Source organism: Oncorhynchus masou, chromosome 10 (genome assembly GCF_036934945.1).
Source record: "Oncorhynchus masou masou isolate Uvic2021 chromosome 10, UVic_Omas_1.1, whole genome shotgun sequence".
Lineage (NCBI taxonomy): Eukaryota > Metazoa > Chordata > Actinopteri > Salmoniformes > Salmonidae > Oncorhynchus > Oncorhynchus masou.
The window spans coordinates 37,809,961-37,822,758 of record NC_088221.1 but is presented as its reverse complement, the minus strand read 5'-3'; the positions used below and the strand labels follow the sequence as shown (position 1 = coordinate 37,822,758).

Below are 12,798 nucleotides of genomic sequence, written 5' to 3'. Positions count from 1 at the left end.
TGCACATATAGGCCAAGTTAAACCTGTAGTATGAAAAAAAATAGGGCCTGCAAATTCAATATGGAACCACTTCCAAAGGGGTTATTATCAGTTTCAAACATTGGTTGTTATCTGAACATAGTTTTGTGCCAACTGAATGACTGCATCTATATTAACCAGGTGTGTAAAGTACTTAATTAAAAATACTTTAAATTACTACTTAAGTAGTTTATTGGGGTATCTGCACTTAACTATTTATATTTTTGACAACTTTTACTTTACTTCATTCCGAAATAAAATAATTTACTTTTTAATCCATACATTTTCCCTGACACTGAAAAGTACTCGTTACATTTTGAATGCTTAGCAGGACAGGAAAAGGGTACAATTCACATGCTTATCAAGAGAACATCCCTGGTCATCCCTACTGCCTCTGATCTGGCAGATTCAATAAACACATATGCTTCAATTGGAAATTATGTCTGAGTGTTGAAGTGTGCTTTGGCTTTCTGTAAATAAATAAAAAACAAGAAAATGGCGCCATTTGGTTTGCTAAATATAAGAAATTTGAAATGATTTGTACTTTTACTTTTGATACTTAAGTATATTTTAGCAATTACATTTACTTTTGATACTTAAGTATATTTAAAACCAAATCATTTTAGACTTTTACTCAAGTAGTATTTTACTGGGTGATTTTCACTTTTACTTTAGTCATTTTTGATTTATTAAGGTATATTTACTTTTACTCAAGTATGACAATTGGGTACTTTTTCCACCACTGTAACACTGGTTGAATCAACACTGTTTCCACGTCATTTCAATGAAATGGCGTTGAACCAATGCGGAATAGACGTTGAATTGACGTCTGTGCCAAGTGGGAAACAGATCTCATAGTGATATTCCTTATTATAACCCTTATTATCTCATTACTTTAAATGACCTCTCTGAATCCACAATACTGACTTGGAAAGGGCATTTTATGTCACAATTAACTCCAAATCATGCCAGAAAGAATGATTATCTAGGGATGGGGAGGAGTCATATCAAACTATACTATGAAAACTTGAATAACCGGACTTTTACTGAATATATTAATATATTTTGTGATCAAATAATGAATAATTAAAGTTGCCATGGTTGGTGGAGAAAATCCTGTTTGTCTTCAATACAGAATTTATAACATTAACAACATATATTTTTAGGTAATTATCATCTATAATAGTATGTGCATAGTCATTTTAATATAAAATGCATGTTAAAATCACATAACTTAAAAAAAGTAAATAAAATGACACTGCGTTTGTTAGTGACAAAGAGTAAATAGCCTCAACTGGAGCAGTTAAAATAAACCTATTTACACAAATACATGTTAAACTAATGACATCAAATGGTCAGCAACAGGGTCTCACTGAGGTCTCGCTGTGTTGTGGTCATGATGTTATACATTTGTGGGTCACTTGTTAATGACAGGGATGGAATTTAAGGATTTTGGGCAGTGGCCAGCCTGACTAGTAGACCACAATATTTACTAGCCCAGGTCCAAAATATGTGCCATGCGATACTTGAAAAAGGCCAGATTTCACTAGCCGTCGGGTTAGATAGGTACATTTTCTACTAGCCCCGTCTGAAAGTTACTAGTAGGGGCTAGCAGGCTAGCTTAATGTTCATCACTGTCTTTTAATGTATGGGAAGGTTAAGTGAGATAAAGTACACCAAGTGACCATCTGTGAAGTAGTGCTTGGTGACAGAAAGATGTACACCGTGTGAATACTAATGTGGTTCATAAGGAAACTCCTTCTACTGCCATTGGTTCCTCCTGCTGCTAGACTGTCCTATCAATAAACTGCAGGTTGACTGGGGTAGCAGGGACCAGAAGGGTTCTTGTGACTGGCTTGACTGTGGCTCCGGTAGGGTCAGTGCGTATTTCATAGTGTTTTATCAACTGTAAGGATAGAGGAAAACACATTGATTATATTATGTTATTGTCCTAGATAGAATGTCAGCTCTCCACATGTTAAATGAAAAGAGATAAAAAGAATAGATACAAGGTAGAAAAACAACAACCCATGAATAGAACAATTACATAGAAATATGAGCTTTCCTAGTGGGACAATCAATGGCAGTGATTAATCACGTTTTGTTCCGGATTTTTCTGGAACCTGACTTACCGTGGCTGTTGATACGGATATTTCTGCGCATGTGCAGGATTTTATTTTTTAAGTAGCTGCTGCTTCCCCTCCTTGACATGGAGAGGGAAACTTCATATTGTAGGCTATACTAAAGATATGGTAGACACATTTGAACTATGCATTCCATACTGAGCAACATCAAATCAAATGTTATTTGGCATATGCGCCGAATACAACAGTGAAATGCTTACTTACAAGGCCTTAACAAACAATGCAGTTTTAAGAAAAATACGTGTTAAGAATGTATGTACTAAAATAAACGGCAGTTTAAAAAAAATACATGATAAAAAATATTATAAAAAATAATGAAAGAGCAACAATAAAATAACATTAATGAGGCTATTTACAGGTGGTACCAGTACAGAGTCAATGTGCTATATACGTTTCAAGATCTTGAGAGGAACGTATATCTTCCTCAACGAGGACTATCCTGAAGCTGTGTGCCAGAAGAGGAAAGAACTGATCCCAGCCATGAAAGCTGCCAGAGAGCGTGGGGACATTGCTTACATCCGCTATGACAGACTCATTGTCCACCCTCCCTCCCAGAAGCCTGGAAGGGATGAGAGAGCCAAGCCTATGAGTTTGTAGCCTCAACCCCGCAGCACACACACACACCAATTGATTAATGGACTGTTGAATGTACATTTTTCTCTCTTGCTTTGTTTGCTCTTTTCAGTATGATGTCTATCTCTGATAAGCCACCCAGGAAAGGGCTGAAAACAGCCCATATTAATATGTGTAGCCTTAGAAATAAGGTTTGTGAAATCAATAACTTGCTAACATCAGATATCATTCATATATTAGCCATTTCTGAGACTCACTTAGATATTTCATTTGATGATACACCAGTAGCAATACAAGGATATAACATCTATAGAAGAGACAGAAATGCTTATGGGGAGATGTTGCTGTATATATTCAGAGCCATATCCCTGTAATGCTTAGAGAAGATCTTATGTCAAGTGTTATTGAAGTGTTGTGGTTGCAGGTTCACTTGGCACATCTAACGCCTTTTCTTTTGTGGTGTTGCTGTAGGCCACCAAGTGCTAACAGTCAGTATCTAAATAATATGTGTGAAATGCTTGATAGTGTATGTGATGTAAACAGAGAGGTCTACTTTCTTGGGGACCTGAATATTGACTGGTTTTCATCAACCTGTCCGCTCAAGAAGAAGCTTCTTACTGTAACCAATGCCCGTAATCTGGTTCAGGTTATTAATCAACCTGCCAGGCTATATACAAACACTACAGGAACAAGATCCTCCACATGTATCGATCACATCTTTACTAATGCTGTAGAACTTTGTTCTAAAGCTGTATCCTTACCCATTGGATGCAGTGATCACAATATAGTGGCTATATCCAGGAGAACCAAGGTTCCAACAGATGGGCCTAAAATAGTGTATAAGATACAAAAGATTTTGCTGATACTCTTATGTAGATGATGTAAACAATATTTGTTGGTCTGATGTGATTAATAAGGAGTATCCAGAAGCGGCACTAGATTCATTTATGAAATTGCTTTGTCCAATTATTGATAAACATGCACCTGTTAAGAAACTGTAACGATCGTCGTAAGAAGTGGACCAAAGCGCAGCGTGGTGTGAATGCATCATTTTAACGGATGACGAAAAACACGAAGTAAACTGAACAAAATAACAAAAACAACAAATGAATGTGACTGCTAATGAAACCTAGTGCTAACATGCAACTAGACATAGACAAACTTGACATACAAATAGAATGCCCACTCCTATCACACCCTGACCAAACAAAACATAGAAACAACAACGCAAATCATGGTCAGAGTGTGACACAGACTGTTAGAACTGTTAAGGCTCTGTGGGTTTATGACGAATTGAAAAACTGTATGGTTGAAAGAGATGGGCAAAAGGAGTGGCTAATAAATCCTGCTGCACATCTGACTGGTTTACTTACTGCAAATTGAGAAATTGTGTGACTGAACTCAACAAAAAGAAGAAGAAACTGTATTATGAAGCCAAGATCAATGAAAGAAAGAACGATAGAAAAAAAACTTGAGTACTTTAAATGAAATTATGCCCAGAAAGACAAATTCAACACCATCTTTCATCGAATCAGATGGCTTATTCATCACAAAACCATTTGATGTTGCTAATTATTTTTATGATTACTTCATTGGCAAAGTGAGCAAACTTAGGCAGGATATGCCAACAACGAAGAGTGAGCAATTGTATTCATGTATAAAAAAACAAATAATGAAAGAAAAGCAGTGCAAGCAGTGAAAGAAAAGCAGTGCAAGCAGTGAAAGAAAAGCAGTGAATTTGTAAAGTTAATGTGGGAGAGGTGGAAAATGTATTGTTATTGATCAATAATGACAAACCTCCTGGCATTGACAATGTGTCACTCTATGTTGTTTGTGTCAACTGCTTTGCTTTATCTTGGCCAGGTTGCAGTTGTAAATAAGAACTTGTTCTCAACTGGCCTACCTGGTTAAATAAAGGTGAAATAAAAACAGAATAAATATAAGGTCTGAGAAAAGATGTGTGGGGTAGTGTCTGGAACCATGGTATGTCATCTCTGATGTTGCACCTATCCTGGGGTAGTGTCTGGAACCATGGTGTCATCTCTGATGTTGCACCTATCCTGGGGTAGTGTCTGGAACCATGGTGTCATCTCTGATATTGCCCCTATCCTGGGGTAGTGTCTGGAACCATGGTATGTCATCTCTGATGTTGCGCCTATCCTGGGGTAGTGTCTGGAACCATGGTGTCATCTCTGATGTTGCCCCTATCCTGGGGTAGTGTCTGGAACCATGGTATGTCATCTCTGATGTTGCACCTATCCTGGGGTAGTGTCTGGAACCATGGTATGTCATCTCTGATGTTGCCCCTATCCTGGGGTAGTGTCTGGAACCATGGTATGTCATCTCTGATGTTGCACCTATCCTGGGGTAGTGTCTGGAACCATGGTATGTCATCTCTGATGTTGCACCTATCCTGGGGTAGTGTCTGGAACCATGGTATGTCATCTCTGATGTTGCACCTATCCTGGGGTAGTGTCTGGAACCATGGTATGTCATCTCTGATATTGCCCCTATCCTGGGGTAGTGTCTGGAATCATGGTATGTCATCTCTGATGTTGCACCTATCCTGGGGTAGTGTCTGGAACCATGGTATGTCATCTCTGATGTTGCGCCTATCCTGGGGTAGTGTCTGGAACCATGGTATGTCATCTCTGATGTTGCACCTATCCTGGGGTAGTGTCTGGAACCATGGTGTCATCTCTGATGTTGCACCTATCCTGGGGTAGTGTCTGGAACCATGGTATGTCATCTCTGATGTTGCACCTATCCTGGGGTTGTGTCTGGAACCATGGTATGTCATCTCTGATGTTGCACCTATCCTGGGGTAGTGTCTGGAACCATGGTGTCATCTCTGATGTTGCCCCTATCCTGGGGTAGTGTCTGGAACCATGGTATGTCATCTCTGATGTTGCACCTATCCTGGGGTAGTGTCTGGAACCATGGTATGTCATCTCTGATGTTGCGCCTATCCTGGGGTAGTGTCTGGAACCATGGTATGTCATCTCTGATGTTGCACCTATCCTGGGGTAGTGTCTGGAACCATGGTATGTCATCTCTGATGTTGCACCTATCCTGGGGTAGTGTCTGGAACCATGGTATGTCATCTCTGATGTTGCACCTATCCTGGGGTAGTGTCTGGAACCATGGTATGTCATCTCTGATGTTGCCCCTATCCTGGGGTAGTGTCTGGAACCATGGTATGTCATCTCTGATGTTGCCCTGGGATCCTGGTAGTGTCTGGAACCATGGTGTCATCTCTGATGTTGCCCCTATCCTGGGGTAGTGTCTGGAACCATGGTATGTCATCTCTGATGTTGCGCCTATCCTGGGGTAGTGTATGACCTAGAGGCTCACTCCTCAGTGAGTTTGTCCAGGCGTGGGCTCAAGAAGAGGTTTCACTTGAGATGGGAGTATCTGGAGTTGACAACTGATTTATGCCATAGAATGCATTGGTGTTTCTGTCCTATGAAGTACCAGGAACGAGGTCGGAGCATCATCTTAGGGGCCAGACTGAACAATAAGAACAGTCTTCATGGCAAATGCTATCTGGCTGCGGGATACTCCTTTCTCATATATCAAGTTTCACCTTGTGACCCATTCCATACATCTGCTGTTTGTCATGAAGACTAAAAGGGCGTATCTTTTCTATAAAATATTTTTGTATGTCAGAGCTATTCGCCACAACACTTGGAAGTGTTGAGCCGACCGGCCTCATCATTATAGAAGCAATTGCTCTATGCTTTCCTTATTAACACGTTTTGAATAAAGTAATATCCTGATTGGTGATTGACCTCGTCTCCTCACTGTTGATTAGAATTTCCACCACACTGATCTTGTCTATTGATGTTCTGTATTATGTTTCATGTTGTGTGGACCCCAGGAATAGCTGCTCATTTTGCAACAGCTAATGTGGATCCTAATAAAACACCTTTGCCCTCGCACATTTGGTAAGTCGAGGTAATATGTGCACTACCAGTCCAAAAAAAATGGACACACCTACTTATTCAAGGATTCATCTTTATTTTTTACTATTTTCTACAAATCAAAATATATTTTAAAATCTTCAAAGTAGCCACCCTTTGCCTTGATAACAGCTTTGCACACTCCTGGCACTCAACAAGCCTCACCTGGAATTCTTTTCCAACAGTCTTGAAGGAGTTCCCACATATGCTGAGCACCTGTTGGCTGCTTTTCCCCACACCCTGCGGTCCAACTCATCCCAAACCATCCTAATTTGGTTGAGGTCGGGTGATTGTGGAGGCCAGGTCATCTGAAGCAGCACTTAATCACTCTTATTGGTCAAATATTTTTTTACAAAGCATGGAGGTGTGTTAGATCATTGTCCTATTGAATAAAAAATGATAGGCCATCCCGTCTGGTTTGGGCTTAGTGGGACTATCGCAGCAGAATGCGGTGTTTGCCATGCTGGTTAACTGTGCCTTGAATTCTAAATAAATCACTGAAATTATCACGAACAAAGCACCCCCACACCATCACACATCCTCCTCCATGTGGGAACCACACGTGCAGAGATCATGATCACCTACTCTGCGTCTCACAAAGACACAGCAGTTGGAACCAAAAATTTGGACCATCAATTCGACCATGAAGGCCTGAGTCACGCAGTCTCCTCTGAACAGTTGATGTTGAGATGTGTCTGTTACTTGAACTCTGTGATGCATTTATTTGGGCTGCAATTTCTGAGGCTGGTAACTCTAATGAACTTATTCTCTGCAGCAGAGGAAACAGGGGGTCGTCCTTTCCTGTCCTCACGAGAGCCAGTTTCATCATAGCCCTTGTCATGTCTTAAAGTAATGATTGACTGTCATTTCACTTTGCCTATTTGAGCTGTTACCAAAATATGGACTTTGGTATTTTACCAAATAGATCCATCTTCTGTATACAACCCGTACCTTGTCACAACACAACTGATTGTATAAGGGCACAGGGCGAGACCCAGATGCAGATGGTTCGAGCCTCTGATATTTATTAGTATCCAAGGGGCAAGCAAGAGAATGATTGCGGCCAGGCAAAAAGATCATAACAAGGTCAGAGTCCAGGAGGTACAGAGTGGCAGGCAGGCTCGAGGTCAGGGCAGGCAGTATGGTCTGGCAGGCGGGTTCAGAGTCAGGGCAGGCAAGGGTCAAAACCGGGAGGACTAGCAAAAGAGAGAAAATAAAAAGCAGGAGCACGGGGAAAAACACGCTGGTTGACTTGACGGCACAGAGAGACAGGAAACACAAATAAATACACCAGGGAAAATAAGTGACACCTGGAGGGGGTGGAGACAATCACAAGGACAGGTAAAACAAATTGGCTCAAACGCATTAAGGAGGAACGAAATTACACCAATTAACTTTTAACAAGGCACACCTGTTAATTGAAATGCATTCCATGTGGCTACTGTACCTCATGAAGCTGGTTGAGAGAATACCAAGAGTGTGCAAAGCTGTCATCAAGGCAACAGCTACTAAGCTAAAGAATTTCAAATATATTTTGATTTGTTTAACACTTTTGGTAACTACATGATTCCATGTGTTATTTCATAGTGAAGACATCAAAACTAGCATTCTCCAACGTGTAGGATCCCAACTTTTGACTGGTACTGTAAATGTAGGTAGAGGGAAATTGACTAGTCATAGATAAACAGAGAAGCAGCAGCGTAAAAATGGGAGGGGTCAATGCAAAGATATTCAGCTATTGTGTTCTAAACAAAAGACATGATCAACATGTTCGTACAAACTTTGTCTGTTGTAACAGTATATTTAGGCAAACATAAACACAAGCAAGACATACAGGCAGTCAAAATAGCAATTATTTCCTCATTATCATTGCAAACATTTGGCTAGTTCTTTTTTTCAGCAACTCCTCTCGCAACATAACAATGAATGTTATCACAACTAGTAGGCAGTAGTTGACAAACCACATAAGGAATAATAGTGCAGCCTACTGCAAAATGAACTCGTCCATTGTCAGACTCTGGTTACCTGTCCGGATGCTAGAGCTGCCTAGAACTTTCGGCTGCCCAGAGGTGGAACAGTTAGTTAGCCTACTCATGTGGTACTAGTTACATCATTTGTACAGGAACTCTGACTAGTGGCTAACATATGAAAGCAACTATAAAAGATGTGTACATCAGAAAAAACGCTAATTGTTTTTGCCCCTATGCAATGTGTAGGGACTGTCCTGGTTGTGCAACTGCAATAACTGTTACAACAGACGGAAGGTTGTATAACCTTCAATAAATATTTTTGGGGATGTCATTCAAATCGCTACAGGGTTTATCATTTCAACTGTTCAGAAATATGAGGCAGAGATCGGCTACAGCAACATGGTTCAGAAGAGAGTGAATAAAGTGAGAAAGGTAAACGGATGGGGAGTGTGAGCAGTAGCTACAAAGTGTGTGTAAAACAACATGCCCAGAGCTTTGAGAAAGAGGTTTCCAGAGGGGAGGGTCCACAACCAGCTGAACCTGATTATATTAGAGGGTTACTACAGACTAGATCAACAATTATAACTAACTCAATGTCTTGAGGCTGCAGCTAAAAAGTAGGTTAAACATGTATAACCTAATGTAGCTTTAACCCATCTGTCCTCTAGAGGCACTGGCAAATGAAATGTGAAAGTCACTAAAGGAAATGTATAAAAGACAGAGGATGCTGTATTGTCTCTTGCACTATCACAGTTGCCTGATCATTTCCAGACGCAGAAAAGCATGTGGTCTGAATCCCAAGCTACTATCACAGTTCTACATAAAACTGTTGAATGAAGGGCATATGCTGTAGGTGACACATCTGCTCCTGCTTCACCCCCTCGTGGACATCCAGCGTCTCCTTGACCTGCAGCCATTTCCCCCAGTTCTCTCCCTCTCCTCTGTGTGTGGTTGGAGACAGTTGTGCTGGAGTCAGCAGTTCCCCACCAGCTGCAACCCCTTCCATAATCAAGACCTCTACAAATACTCAGTTCCGCCACTTCCACTCTGCCAGATCATAATCTCTGTTCAGTCAGACATGCGTCTAGCTATTTGTCGTCATTTAAGATCCTGTATCCTGCTGTGCCTATTTCCTTGCCTGATGCGGTTTCTCCTCTCACTGCAGTTTTGCCGCTCTGACTCTGGTTCCTGTTCCACATTTCACCACCCTGCTACCCTGTTCTGGATTCAACTGATCATCACTCCCTTGGATTCCCCTCCAGACCTGTTTACCCTGTCTCAACCCAGCTCACTCCTACCTCAGCCTCCACATCTGGTTTCCTACAACTCATCCAAGCCTCCCTGGATCTGCACTTAATCTCTCCCTGCGTTACAATAAATATCTTGGTTCATTCATCCCCGTTTCCTGGTTTGAGTCTGTTCTTGGGTTCCCCTGTGCTGCTCCGCATAACAGTAGGGGTACTATACAACTACAGAGCAGGCCTGGATGTCTTACCCTGGAGAAGATGAGGTACATCTCCAGCTCAGCCAACTTCCTGCCCAGGCAGGCCCGGACCCCGAAACCAAAGGGCACTGAGCTGAAGAGGTGCTTGTTCTTGTCTTTCCCCAGCCCACACGGAGCCAGCGTTCAGGCAGGAAGACTTGGGGCTCCGGGAACACTGCCTGGTCATAGGACACAACATAGTGACATAGGTGGAACAAGTCTGGGATGGAAAGGAAGGAGGAGAGAGAGATAAAGCCCTTGAATTGAGATAGAGGGAAAGGACAGGAGAGGGAGAACAGCCAAATACAGCTGCTCTAACTCTGATCAGTGGTATACTGTTTGGTGTGAGCAATATCAACAAACCAAAAGTTTACCTTGGATTTTAATGAATTAAAATATTGAAGTTAAGGGCGAAAGGTAATGTATATCTCTGGATATACAAGTGTGATTGTATCTCCACACACAGGATGAAAATAAAATAACTTTAGTTTACCAATAGAAAACATTTCCAACAGTACAAGATGGTAGAAGTGTAAGTCACATTTTTGGGTTCGAGGTGCTCCCCCACAACTATGTCATTTTCCACATTGATGCGTGCGTTTCCTGGTACTCCTGGGTACATCCTAGAGAGAGAGTATAGAAGAGTCACGAGGGGTAGAGAGGAAAGGATTGGCTCCATTTGACTAATTAAGGACAAATTATAGGCACATTGACGTACACTGCACATCACAATACATCACTCATTATGAATATAATAACTTTAATAACCCATTATGAATTTTATAATGAGTGAATTTACAGAATGACAGATGACTGACAACTTACTGTAGTGTCTCCCTGACAACAGCCTTGAGCCAGGGCATTCTAATGATGTCATCACTAGTAGGCACCTTGTCCCCTGGGCAGACACTGATCACTTCCTGGTACAGCTTCTCCTAGATCTCTGGCTCCAGGGCCATGTGGTACAGAGACCACGAGATGGTGTTGGATGTCTGCAGCATAGAAATACAATTACAATAGGAATAGGTTGTAGGCTAATAATATTAGTATTATTTTAATTGCGAGGTAATTATATTTTTATGGTCTGATTAGGGAGGCAGGCACCAATGAGAGACAATGGTACCGATACTGCTATGGTGCTTACTGTAACAGTCTGACGTAGGGAGCCAATGTGGTTATATTGAAAATGTACACAATCTAAAATAACAAAAAAAAAAACATGTCCCCCAGCAGGCCTTCACCCCATTCTCCACTACTGTTGCCACCCTGTCACACCCTACTGTGAAACAGCGCTTCATAAAACACACACCTCACCGTATCGATCCCAGCCAGCAGTAGCTCAGCAATGGACCCCAGTATCTCAGTGACAGACATCTGTTCACTGACCAGGAGGTGTGTGAGGTACTCTCCCTCCACCGGCTGGCCCAGATGAACCTTCTGCTCAATCTCCTCCATCTTCTGAAGCACCTGCTCCGCCGCTGTATGGGGACAGAGGTCAGAGGTTACAGTAACCAGCACAATATAGATGCTTAGGGTGAATCTCAGGTCTTTTCTCAATTCCTTGTGTAGCAGATGGCGATCTGTGAAACCACAGGAGGCTGGTGATGGGAGGATGGCTCATAACAGCTGGAATGGAGTAAATTGAATGGTATCGAACACGTTTGATGTGTCGATACCATTCCATGTATTCCATTCCAGCCAGTACTATGAGCCTGTCTCCCCAATTAAGGTACCACCAGCTGCCTGTGTGTGAAACTCATACCTCAGCGTGAAGTGTCCCCACTTGAGCTGCCTCCCTGACCAAGGCCCTACTCCCCCGATTGCTCAGTTTGGCAGGCAGCCAGCTCTAAGAAGAGTCTTGGTGGTTCCAAATTTCTTCAATTTAAGAATGATGTAGGCCACTGTGTTCTTGGGGACAATCAATGCTGCAGCAATGTTTTGGTCCCTTCCCCAGATCTGTGCCTCGACACAATCCTGTCTAGGAGCTCTGTGGAAAATTCCTTCAACCTCATGGCTTGGTTTTTGCACTGACATGCACTGTCGTCAACTGTGGGACCTTATATAGACAGATGTGCCTTTCCACATCATGTCCAATCAATTCAATTTACCACAGGTAGACTCCAATCAAGTTGTAGAAACATCAAGGAGGATCAATGGAAACAGGATGCACCTGAGCTCAATTTTGAGTCTCATGCACATGAGAAACATGATGTCACATAACATATCATCAACAACTTAAACACATTGCATCATTTTTATATGTGAAACGAGTGAGAGCGTGAGTGCTCTCAAAAAATCCTACATCCTCCTCATTCACAAGTTTGCAGTAGAGGTTACTTGAGTTCATGGGTATGTGATAATGTGTAATGTTTTGTGAAATGTTATTGTGCAGTCTACCTTTTCAATATTTATTATACACTCTTTGAAAAAGGAACTACAGTGCCTTGCGAAAGTATTCGGCCCCCTTGAACTTTGCGACCTTTTGCCACATTTCAGGCTTCAAACATAAAGATATAAAACTGTATTTTTTTTGTGAAGAATCAACAACAAGTGGGACACAATCATGAAGTGGAACGACATTTATTGGATATTTCAAACTTTTTTAACAAATGAAAAACTGAAAAATTGGGCGTGCAAAATTATTCAGC

At 41.5% G+C, this 12,798-nt stretch overlaps 1 pseudogene; it reads right to left on the bottom strand.

The window, feature by feature from the left end:
* Positions 1-10,190: 10,190 nt before the first annotated feature.
* Positions 10,191-12,497, bottom strand: LOC135546854 (sterol 26-hydroxylase, mitochondrial-like; annotated as a pseudogene).
* Between the last annotated feature and the right edge of the window lie 301 nt (positions 12,498-12,798).